Source organism: Cavia porcellus, unplaced genomic scaffold (assembly GCF_034190915.1).
Source record: "Cavia porcellus strain 051 isolate PalLab524CR breed Dunkin Hartley unplaced genomic scaffold, mCavPor4.1 scaffold_21, whole genome shotgun sequence".
Classification (NCBI taxonomy): domain Eukaryota; kingdom Metazoa; phylum Chordata; class Mammalia; order Rodentia; family Caviidae; genus Cavia; species Cavia porcellus.
Genome location: NW_026947504.1, coordinates 63536805 through 63549167, shown reverse-complemented (window position 1 = coordinate 63549167; position 12363 = coordinate 63536805). Strand labels below are relative to the sequence as shown.

Sequence of the window (12363 nt, the reverse complement as noted above, 5' to 3'; positions counted from 1 at the left end):
TGGGGAAATTTGGATACGGACTGGATATTACTTATTATATTATACCACATTACATCCTAAGTGGAATAATTACATTGTGGTCTATAGAAGAGTGGCCTTGTTCTTAAAAGACACATACTGAAGTATTAGTAGTTGAGGTGTCATGATGGCTACAACCAGCTCTCAAATGGCTCAAAAATATATACATGTGTGTGCATTTATCTCTAATGAGAAATTCTATTCATACGCAAAAGACCCGTCTCTCCCTCTCCTCTCCTCCTTCTTCCTTTCCTTCCTCTACTGTATATAAAGGTATACAAGTATTTATCTATATTCTTCTCTAAATATCTGAATTTTTTCAAAATAAAAAAATCAGTGGCAATTCCCCTTGATGTATTTATTTTCAGATCCACGCTTGGCTTCCCACTACTGGGAGTCTGCCGTCCCTCAGTCTTGCTCTGCCTTGATGGCTCTGGAGTCTTCCACAAGATTTCTCTTTCTCTGCCACCAAACTTACGTTTCCTTACTATTGTACAAATATTTACCTCTAGTTGGCTTCTACCCCTAAACTAACAACCCCAAACCAATCAAAATTTTCAATTGTTAGATAAAATGGTGTCTATTCATCAAAATAACACAACCAACCTGTATTCAGGGTTCCGAGAGAGACTTCTAGGAGTAATTGCAAAGAAGAATCTTCTGGGCGTTTATTAAACTGAGTTTTTATGGGAAGTTGGTGGGATGGGTTTGGTGGGGTGAGATGAAGGGGAGCATGAGATTGGGGAGGCAAGAACAGTTGTGTAGCAGCGGCTGGATGCTGAGGTTTTGCTGTGAGACAGCTGTCCCCAGGGATGGTGGGTCCTAGCAGAGCAGGCAGGGTGGGAGCTGTGCCGTGCTTGATCCTGAAGCTCAGGCAGTCGAGCAGCCACTCCAGGAACTCGGGTGGGGGCTAAATGAGGCTTGGACCTAACTTCAGTGACATCTAGAGGACTTTAGATAATAAGGTCTACCACCCTCCTGAGAACACAGTTTAGTGACTATCACATACAACCTGAATGTGTTTTGAAATGTAATTCCTACCATCCCAGGTACGATAACACAATATTCCAACCAAGCATGACTTCACAAGAATGCTGAGGGATGGAATTGTTTTCACCTCATTTCAATTAGAGAATTTCTAATACTGCACTAAGTTTAAGTCTGTTGTTATTTTCTAACCTTAATGAGTGTCATCAGAGGCTTGATTCAAAACCTGCTCCCTAATTCTCAGTTTTCAAACATGGACAGAGGTTTTCACACACGCATGTTAATCTTCTAGAGATGGCACAAAGCAACAGGCACTAGCTGAACCGGGAGCCCAGCTCTTTCACAGTAAGAGCAACAACTAAGAAGGGTATCTAATAATTAAAAGATTAGCTATTGATTTATAACTCCTCAATTATTAATTTCTTATTTGAAGGCATTTGGAAGTGATTATTCAGAAAATGTAAGGGCAGGGCAATGCACCTTGTATGAATTCTAAGGAGATCTCAAATATCTTTTCTGAATAGACAATCACTTCCAAATGCCTTCAATATAAGAGAATGATGGAAAAGTAGAGAGTTCAGTGTTGTCGGTGTTCAATGTACTAGGGCTGGGGATTTAGCTCAGTGGCATAAGCACCTGCATTGCAAGCAGGGAGTCATGAGTTCAATCCCTAGTACTGATAAAAAAAATGTTGTCTGTACTAGACATCAAGGCAGGATATTTGGATTTGCTTCTAATGCCCAAATAATTTCTTTTTTCCTATTCTGAAGCACTTTTACTACCATGCCTAATATTTTTATGTTGAGCTGTCTGTTGTTAGACCCCACATGTCCTTCACACTTAGAATATTTCTTTCTCCATTGTCTTCCTCACCACAAAATAAGACCACATGCAATGGTTTTTTATCCACTTACAAAGCTTTTTAGGTATATGGTTTAATTCTCTCAATAATGCAGTGAGATATATTTTATTATATACTTTTTATAATTCAAGAAACAGATTCAAAGTTAAGAGGTTGCTCAAGGTCACACATCTACTAATCAGCAACGCCAAAAATTCTATCTGGATTGTGATTTATCTTATGTTGCATCACTGAGCTACATTCTCTGCCCTTTGTTTGTTTTATTTTAAGGAAGAGTCTTGCTAAATCACTAAATTCCCCAGGCTGCGTTTGAACTTGTAATCTTTCTGCCTCAGCTTCCCAGAATACCAAGATTATGGGCATGCATCATCATATCCAGCTATGGCTGTGATTTTGAGCCTATCATTCTGTTTTCCATGGTTTGGATAACATTCCAGATTCAGTAAATTTGGTTAAAGTGGTCACAATGAATATGGTAGAAAATAGGAACTCTCATGAACTCTGCATAAGAATCATGATTTTTAAAAAAGCAATATAGGAATTTTACTGGCCACTTTCCTTCTTTTTTTCCTTCTTTTCCATTACTAGAGACCCATGTTCTACTCAGTCAGACTTGCTTTTCAATAACAGTAGAACTAGATTAGGGGATGCTATTGACAATAAGAAATGCTTTATCCACATAATATGTGACATATATATGCATGGGGACATTGACTTACTAAAAGAGAAGTTTATGCAATGGCTTCAAATCTAGAATCCAGCTGTGTAAGAAGCAGGAAATTTGCTTTTCTCTATATTTTTCTCATGCAAGCCTTGACACTTGCATGTGGTAACAATTTAAGTTTGGTGGATAAATAACCAGAGGGGCGGATCTGCTTCATGGAGTGCCAGAGCCCTGGGAGACCTGGCCACTAGTCCTTGAGGGCCTGCCACCACGTCAGCTGTCCATGATGCCATTCATTACTTTAGCACCCCAGTTGCTGGTGATTGCTGCACTGTCCCACAATCCTATTTAAAGAGGCCTCTGGAGTTTCCAAGCTATCCTTTTGACTTCCTGATACTCTAGAGTGCACAAGACTTCATTCTACTACTAGGCTGAGTCAGAGAAACTGGGGCACTACCTAAGGTTCAGGCCATTGGCTCCCAGCTAACGCTGTGACACAGGGGACTGCGAACTGTCCCAGATTCGTATCTACCACACAAGCCCTTCTTTTTTGAGCTTTGGGGTCACCTTGTGCTTCGGCCCGAGAGTACCCGAAATGGCCTGTCCTTTCAGGTCCACACGCTCGGTGCTCTCTCTTGTCAAGGCTACAGTGCAGGCTGTGCTCCTCCCGGTGACATTGCCTGTCTGCCATCTGCACTTTCCTTTCTCCGTAGCTCAGGGAATCCTTGGTTTCCAGTCAAGAAGCTTTTCTCTGATTCATATTAAATTGTATTCTGAGTCCTCCGCATGGGGTTCTTAAGAGAGTTTAATAACAAAAAAGTGTTGTACATGTACGGCTAAAATTGACCGTCAAAGAATTTCTAAATCATAGTTTTTATCTTTTTGTAGAACTGGGAATTGAAACCAGGTCCTTCACCCTGAGCTACACCTCCGTCTTCTTTTATTTTTCTACTTTGAGATAGAATCATATTAGGTTGCTGGGCTGCTCAGGCTGGGCTCACATTTAAGAGCCTCCTGGGCAGCCTACCAGAGTACTGGGATCACAGGCCTGTGCCCCCGCGCTTGGATGCCACGGGAACTTTTCAATCAAGAGCACTTTGTGAAAATAACTTTCTGTTAAGAAGATGATTTCTGAATGTATCATCTTTCTGGCACGAGAGGCAACTTTTCACAATTAACATTTTCTTTTTCACAGTTAACATCGCTTTTACTTCAAGTTGATAAAGCTTTATCTTGTCTGCAGTCATTATTTCCCTTTGTTACAGGATCTGAAACAAAATTATAGGATGTACAATTGTGTAGCACCTTTTTATAAAGATTAGTTCATTTTTTTCTTTTTAATTTTGCTTTCTTAAAACAATCAGAAAACTTTGGATAGGCACTTTTTATGTAGAGGTGTGCAGTGGATATAAAGCAGAATATCCATAAACCTCCCTCACATGGCTTACAGTCTTTTTAGAAAATAAACTCTAGATGTATGTGAAAAGTTAAGCAATCAGATAAGAGTGTGGCTGAAAAATGTGCTGCTAGAAAATTATTACAAGTGATGCAAAGCTTTTTGTTTTGTATTTGTTGTTGCTTGATTTTGTGGTGTTTGGGGTTTGAACCCAGGAAACTGAGCATGCTAGGCAAGTGCTATACAACTGAGTTATACCCACAGCCCAGTGTGAACGTTTTTGATTAAGGTTTCTAAGAAATTGGACTTTCAAGAAATTTATACATTTTTAAAGATTTTTTAAGACTGGTTCTCACTATGTAGTTCAGGCTGATCTTGAGCTCGCTGTTTTATACCAGGCTGGCCTTGAACTTCTGGCAACCCTTTGGCCTCAGCCACCCGGCTGCTAGGTTTATAGGCATGCTCCACCATGCCTGTTGAAATTTGTGAATTTTAAAGAATGGTTAGACTATTTTCTCTTTAATGTTAAAAACATTTAAAAAAAAAAAAAAAAGACTGATGCCAATCAATGGATCCCACGAAACAAACAGAACAGAAAAAGAAAATTTATGGAATTCAAGAAGTCAGGGTGCCAAACCTGCCTTTGCAATTTATATGTTGTATATGAAGTAGGGGGGGGGGTGAGAGAGAGAGAGAGATAGAGAGAGAGGACTTGCCTGTAGATCTATTTAGAGGTGAGGAAGAAGAAAGACTGAGATGAAGCAACTGGGGGAGAATCTAGCCACCCACTCCTGCAGCTGTCCAGTATCCACATGTCATACAGAAGGAACAATGTCTAGCTGTTGCAAATGTGCTATTGAAAGTGCGTCAGATTATAGAACTATATCCATACCCATCAGCTAGTGCATCCTCTGATAGTAACTTTTCTATTTATTTTTGTTGATGTATTCATGTAACAAATGTTTATTGACTCCCCTAACCATGTGGCTATTCAAAGTCTGAGAGAGAACCTTTTTTTCTCTTTGTATCTATGGATGAAACCAGAGTTTCAGGTGTTCCGGACTAACGCTCCACTACTGGGCTGTATTCGCAGCCCCCAAGGGGAACCTGATAGCCGTAGACCTTATTTCATGAAACATACAATTTGAGACATGAAAATTACTCTAATTCATCATTACAAATTGTGAAGGAAAAGGATGTAGAGCTAATAACGGTGTCATGAGGGCGTGATCCGCACTGGGAGCTCCGAGCCAGTCCCCCTGCAGAGCAGCACTGCAGCTGAGCTCATGGACGCGTGGGGTTAGTGAGTCACAGTGACTGGTCTGCGGAAATGCCCTGAGGCATGCAGGAACTTAAAAGGTCATGACATTGGAATTCAGTGAGCAAGGAAAAAGTGACGAAACCAGAGAAGTCGGCAAGGACAAGATCATGCAGGTACAGTGTGGGACAAGGGGAAGATTTCCTCATTGCTGTGTGGATAATGGAAAAAAGGACAGCAATGGCCATGAGTAGACCAGTTAGGAGGACACTGCATCAAAACACAACCTCGTGATCTTTTTTCTTTTTTTTGAACTGGGGGTCAAACTTGTGACCTTGCACTTGCCAGGCAAGTGTTTATGCTACTGAGCTAAATCCCCAGGCTCTTCAAGCTTTCTTGTCTGGACCTCCAAGCCCAAGGTCTTCTGCATGATGGGCTGCAGCAGGAGCCCTACAAGAAAGCTCTATGAAACAAGGCCAGTCCTCGGGCTGGTGATCAATCTTGAAGGGCACAGTTTGGTTAAAATGAAGTCCTTTGGAGCACCCAAATCTCTGAGAGCCCTGTAGGATGCAAGGATTCTGCAGAGTTGTTGCAAGAAATGGTGTCTAAGACCAAATGACTAAAGAAAAAAGAGACAGGAATCTCTTCAGGAATCAAGATCATTCCATAGTGACAGAGCAGGGCTGTGTCTGGGAAATTGTATAGGTTGTGTTCTGTCAAGGATGGAGGATAAAATTCTTGGGTGTTTAAGGTAGCGATATCAATCTTCAGTACTCAAGCCCACTTCAGAAAGAAAACGAGCTGATGTCAGACTTTCAGTCCAGCTGGTTTTGTCTGATTCAGTTGGGCAGTTGCTGCTTTTCTAGGAAAGGATCACTTAATGACTCCTGAAATTAGTCACACAGTAAAGTTTGTGAGTCCAGGAGATGAAGATTAGAATGCTGTTGAGTGAAATTGAGGACTGTTTACCAGTTCCAATGGGTTGCAGAAATCTATGAAATGGCATGTATTAGCCTGCATTGGGAGATCTGCTGAAGTTCACAGAAAGCTAATGACCTTCCTCCCAGTTGGAAGAGTGATCATATGTGAGACGCTGGCATAACTAAATAATGAAATCTGGGACTAACTGTTCAGGGTTCAATATGTGGCTTGGCTGTTAACACTGCAGGCAATCAGCCTCATGTCAGGACAACAGGACCTATGGACATGTCTTTTCTTTGTCCAATACTGAAGTTTCTCTGCATGTAGGATAGATAGATATGCTATTGGATTTTCTACAATTTTATCTACAAGACACATAGAGTTGGAAAATAATGTCGATCCTAAAAAGAAGCAACATCTGGCAGCAAAAAAAACCCCCAAAAAACAAAAAACCAGGCAGACAGCTACAGATAGAAGCAAGTGGAAAGTTCAGCCTACTTTCCAGGAAGCACGAGGCAGGTACAACAGAAAGCTTCCGTGCAAAGTAAGAATTGACGTAAAAGCATTCCACTTCTCTATACTCCACTCACCAAGATCTATCAAGCTAAGCATGATCACACCAGCATTTTGCAAATAAAAGTGACCTATTTACTGGGTTTTATTTGTGTAAAGCCCATAGTTGAGAAAAGAGATCAGCATCTTTGTCACATCCCACTGCTGGTGGCAGACGCTCACAGCACGGATGTTCCTCTTCGGGATGGCTGTGGCTGCCAATGCGGGGGCTGGGCCCCACCTTCCTTGGCCCCGTCTGTTGTCTGTTATTCGGGGGTCCTGCTTCTCCAGCACTCCTCCAGCTGTGTCCATCACCAGAAAACCAACTTCCTTTGGACTCCTGACCTCACAGCCACCTCAGTAGCCGTAGAGGGCTCAGTGAGCACAGGGAAACCAGATCTGACATTAAACTGTGAGAAATCAAAACATTCCTGGCAAGATGAGCTGACCTGTACAAAACTGTTTCTTACTCATTTTACCTTTTAAACTAGATGTTGACTAATCTTAGGATCTCTCATTTCTTTTTCCAAGAAGTTAGACATGTGGCATTCACTGTATTTTTTCTTTTCAATCTTTATATTAGATGATCACAATCATCTCCTATGATAAATTTAACATATGACTTCTCCTTTAATTCCCACAAATTTGTAAATTAATCATTACTATACACCTATTTTATAAATGAGAAATCTGACTTTTGAGGGGCAGAATAATTGCTCAGTTATAAAATTAGTAAGTGGCTAAGACAGAATTTGAACTTCAACTCTTTGTGCATAATTTTTTTTTTTTTTTTTTTTTTGAGACAGGGTCTTGCTATGCAGTTAGGCTGAGCTTGAGCTCAGGGTTGGTCTCAAACTTGCAACAATCCTCCTTCCGCAGCCTCCTAAGTGCTGGGGTTGCAGGCGTGAGCCACCACACCCAGCTTGTGTGCCTAATTCTTAACCGTTCTAACAAGACCGTTTCCCAGTAATGAAGATTGGTTAAAACAAGAAGTGAGTGCAGGTTTTGGAGGAAGTGAGTCACGACTGGATGACTTGGAGGTAATCCGTATATGCCCTACGAGGACTTGAATCCCAGCCAGGCACTTCTCAAAGACTTCACCATAAGCTTTTCACATCCTTGAACATTACGGAGGACTCCATACAGCTTTTGCTTACCCATCTCTATCAGCATTTACTCTTACAAATTAAAATTACTGGCCCTGAATCAAGGCCGGCAGCTTCCTGGCTGGAGCCAGCAGAGTTTACTGGGACCCGTGCCATGGTGGGACCTGGAGCATGCGGAAACCAAGCAGTCCCCACCGCGTGGTGAAAGGCTGTGAGCATGGCAGGCTACAGTGGCCAGGACAGGAGCCCCCGGTGTTTACTGGGACCTGAGTCAGGCTGGGATGTGGAGCACTGGGAAACCAAGCAACCCCTCAGCCCCGCCTGTTTTGTTTTGTTGAACTTCAATATGAATGAAAGCTATTTTGAAGAGAACAAGAGACCCTATGATAGCCATTAGTGACTTCACTATTGTCTGGTTTTGAAGACCTAAAACTCCTTCCTCATTCTGTTCGGATCAGTTTTATACTATGTTGTTTGGATGAATTCTCTGTATGCAAAGACATGGACTAGTTGTTGGAACAAAACAAGAGATAATATGATAGATTGTGAAGATCTCAGGTCGTCTAGCTTTGAAATTTATATCTCTTACATTGCTTTCTTATGTCCTATTTTGTTCTGTTTTGTTGTGTTTAATTTTACCCCCTTTAAAATTAAAATTAAAATTAAAAAAATAATAAAAAAAGAAATTAGGAAATTTTTCAATATATACTTATTAATTTATTTGAAATAAAATAAGCCCAATACATGTTAACAAAAAAAAATCACTGCTTATGATTACCCTTTAAAATGAAACATTTAATAAGGAGAGTGATAGTTTCTTTAGGAAATCTATTGGTAGATAATAAGTCAGAATTTATGCTTGTGTATTCTATGAATTGTAATAACACCTACCACATATCTTCTGGGAAATTCCACTTATACTCAAAGGAATAGGGTGAAAAGGGAAATAATGTCTCAGCATTTTCAGGGAATACTTTTGACCTCAAAGATTCCCTGTAACAATCTCAGAGGATCTCAGATAATATCAGGAATCTTCAGTTCACAGAATGACAACCACAATCCTAAGCTTACAATGAAATGATGGAGAGCAGCTCGTCTTCACTAGATTGGTGGAAAGTTTGAAGGTGATGGGGGCCGACCGTTACTGGAAGTTCTGCCTGACTCAGACAGTGAGAGAACTGGGCCTGAGAACCGGGCCTGAGAACTGGGCCTGTCTCCCTGATTTCTTCAGCACGAACTGGAGATAAAAGTAAAATTCAGACTCTTTTTGGCTGCATTTCTATCCATACTCGTAGGAAAAAACTGTGGTACAATTTTACTAGTAGGAAAGAAAAGGCTATTCAATTTTCTGCCTCCTGTGTGTTTCCCATTCAGCCCAACAATTTAGGACTCTCCTGTAGGGAATCTCAAATCATTAGGTTGGGTGCTCAATTGAATTTAAACTGAGAGGTGACACAGATGTAAGACAATGAGCCCTCTTTTCCAGTCTCCAACCCCTCAGTCCTCTGTGGGGTCCTCTTATTGCACACCATGAGTCAACTTTCATATGCAAATGGCCTTTCTTTCAGCTTTCTACAATTTAAAAAATCTTAGTTTTTCTTTTTTTTAGCGAACATACAACATGCAAAATTTGAGTTAGAGACTAGAGGGAGATAAAGGACCTTTAAATCTTTTGTTTCTACAAACACTATAAGTTGTAGCTGTATGCCTCTGGTTTCAACTGACAAAGAGCATAAACAACTATATCTACTATAGTAAACTTACCAGTTATAGAAAACTTACCAGTTTTACACCCACTGTTTCCTCTGTACATATCTGTTAAAATAAATTTTACTAGAATGGAAACATATCCTTTACTGAGGAGCCCATGCTGAGGAAAACTATCAAAATCTTTCTAAATCTTCAATGTTATATGGCAAGAACAGGGGCAGCTCACCAGCAAATTATTAGAAATGCATGTTCTCTAGCCCACCACAGACATGCGAATCAAAACTCTAGGAGTAGTCTGTGATAAACCTTCCAGGTAATTCTGATTCAGTGGCCTAAATAAACTACAAACCATACAATATTTATGGACTAGAAAATCTAATACCATAAAGGTATCAATTCTCCCAAATGCCTATTAACAGATGAATGAGATAACAAAGCATGGTATACATACAATGGGGTATTACTCAACCTTACAAAGGAAGAAAATGCTGACACATGCCACACAAAGATAAACCTTGAGAACATTATGCAACGTGCAGTAGGCCAGGCCTAAACAGATAAATACTGTACAGTGTACTTATATGAGGTACTTAGAGCAGTGAAATTCATGGAGATAGAAAGCAGAATGGTGGTCCCTGAAGACTGGGAACAAGGGAAATAGGAAGTTGTTACTTGATAGATATATGAAGCTTCAGGTTTGCAAGATGAAAAGCTGAAGCAGACTGGTTTTACCACAATGGAAACGTACTTAGCACTACTAAACCACAGACTTTAAAATGCTTAAGATGGTAACTTTTTAAGTTTTAGGTTTTTTACCATGATTAAACATATCAAATGTTTAATTTTAAAAATATTACCAGCCAGTTGCTATATATATATCTTATTTGGATGCTGATTCAAATATATAAATTTAAGAAAACAAAGTACCTTGTGAGACTCTGGAAATTTCAAGAGTAACTATATAAGGACATTAAGTTATTATTGACTACATTTTAGGCATGAATTCCAGGTTCTCTTGCACTCACAGCAATCTTCCTGCCTCAGTCTCCCAAGTGGTAGGATTACAGATGTGTGCCACCACAGCCAGATTGGTGTTGTCTTTTTAAAGTCTCTGTCTTTTAGAAATGAATACTAAAATATTATAGCTAAAATAACTTAATGCCTGTAATTAGCTTTAATGTAGTCAGGGATGAAACTAGGTTTGCCATTGAGTCAATAACTGTTGAAGTTGATTGATGGGTACATTCGAGTTTCTTTTTCCTTTCTCAGATAGATGGACGGACAGACAGACAGACAGACAGAGATAGACAGATTGTGATACTGGAGATCGAATTCAGGGCATTTTTTAACTGAACTACATCCCCAGCCCTTTTACATTTTTAGAGTTTTGCTAAGTCAGTTGGTTGCCCAAGCTGGGCTTGAACATTCAATCCTCCTGCCTCAGCCTGCCAGAGTGCTGAAATTACAGCATGTACCAGGATGGCTGGCATCACTGAATATATATGATAAACAAATACATATATAGATAGATAGAGAGCCAAAAATATATACACACTTGGGCAGAAGAAAAATAGTATTATATTATGCTTTTTCAACAGATGGTGTTAGCCTCATATGGAGAACCTTAGAGGATGTTGTATATTGCAGAAAACTCAATACACTCCTGACCCTTACAGACAAAATTGAAAAAGCATGTGAAACAATCTCAGTGACCAGGGTTATACAAGCAATCATTTGCTGTACTGCTGCATGTCTGGAGGCTCATGGCCAATGCTTTGAGCACCTCCTGTAACTGTAGAGGCCAAAGATAACTTGTATTAATCTCATAATGTCTCAATAAGTTTAGTATTAAAGTATTAAAATACTGAAACTTTTTCTTTTCCTGGAGTGTGTATACATTTTTTGGCGTTCTATATACATGTATTTTTAAAATCCTTATATATTTTATGTATTATACATATTTATATATTTTATATGTATTTTTTGAGTACAGATGGTACATGGTATTACTCTTTTCTATTGGATATACATATAGAAAAGATGCTGCATTTATGTTAATTTGACCGCAGCTTACAACATGCTAGTTTTCAACCTTTTCTGGTAAATTTGTTTTCTTCTGTTAGATACCACGGAACTAAGCAGTTCCTTGCATTTCAATTGCCCAGAAGCCAGAATAAATAGCTGTGTTCCACTGGGCACCACTGGTCCCTGTACACAATCCAGAAATAACACGATGGGTAACTAATGCATATGTCTGTCTGCTGAAAGATATCCTGTAAACCACAAAGTATCAAAACGTGTGAACTGATTATTACCCTGCAAACAGGACAGCCCCGGAGACACTGAGGCTGAGGTTAAGGTTAAATTTACACGTGAAGGAAACAGACAGGCAATGTTTATAAGAAATGGTAGGAAACTGGATACTAAGCACATCATCTCGCTGCTTCAAACCATTGTTCCAAGAGCTTGTTGTTGAAGGAACAATTAGCTATTTCCTGTCATTTATTTCTGTTATGTTTGCATTTTAAAGTACAGCATGATGAAAGATTTTTCTTGCTTTTTCTCTAATGAGCTTTACACATTTGTACTTTTCTATATTCAAGCATTTTTGTTAAAAAAAATAAAGACTATAACCAGTAACATTGTAAACATGTTTCTTATGCTTCAACCTTTTGGAACTATGTTTGAATTGTTTTCAAAAGGCACATTTTCTAAAATTTATCCACATAGACAATTGTTTAAAAAGAAACTTAAGGAAAAAACGTAACCACCGCTTCTTTTAAAGTGTTTTTTTCTCCGTGACCAACATCCCTCTTTGTATCCTGGCCCTTGGTTTTCACAATAGTAGGAAACCAATCCTGGCACATATTTCCTAACAGTACAACATGT

General features: G+C 39.5%; 1 protein-coding gene across 1 annotated transcript in view; it reads right to left on the bottom strand.

The window, feature by feature from the left end:
- Nucleotides 1-12363, bottom strand: part of Rb1 (RB transcriptional corepressor 1) — a 193152-nt gene that overhangs the window by 166903 nt on the left and 13886 nt on the right. The window lies entirely within an intron of this gene.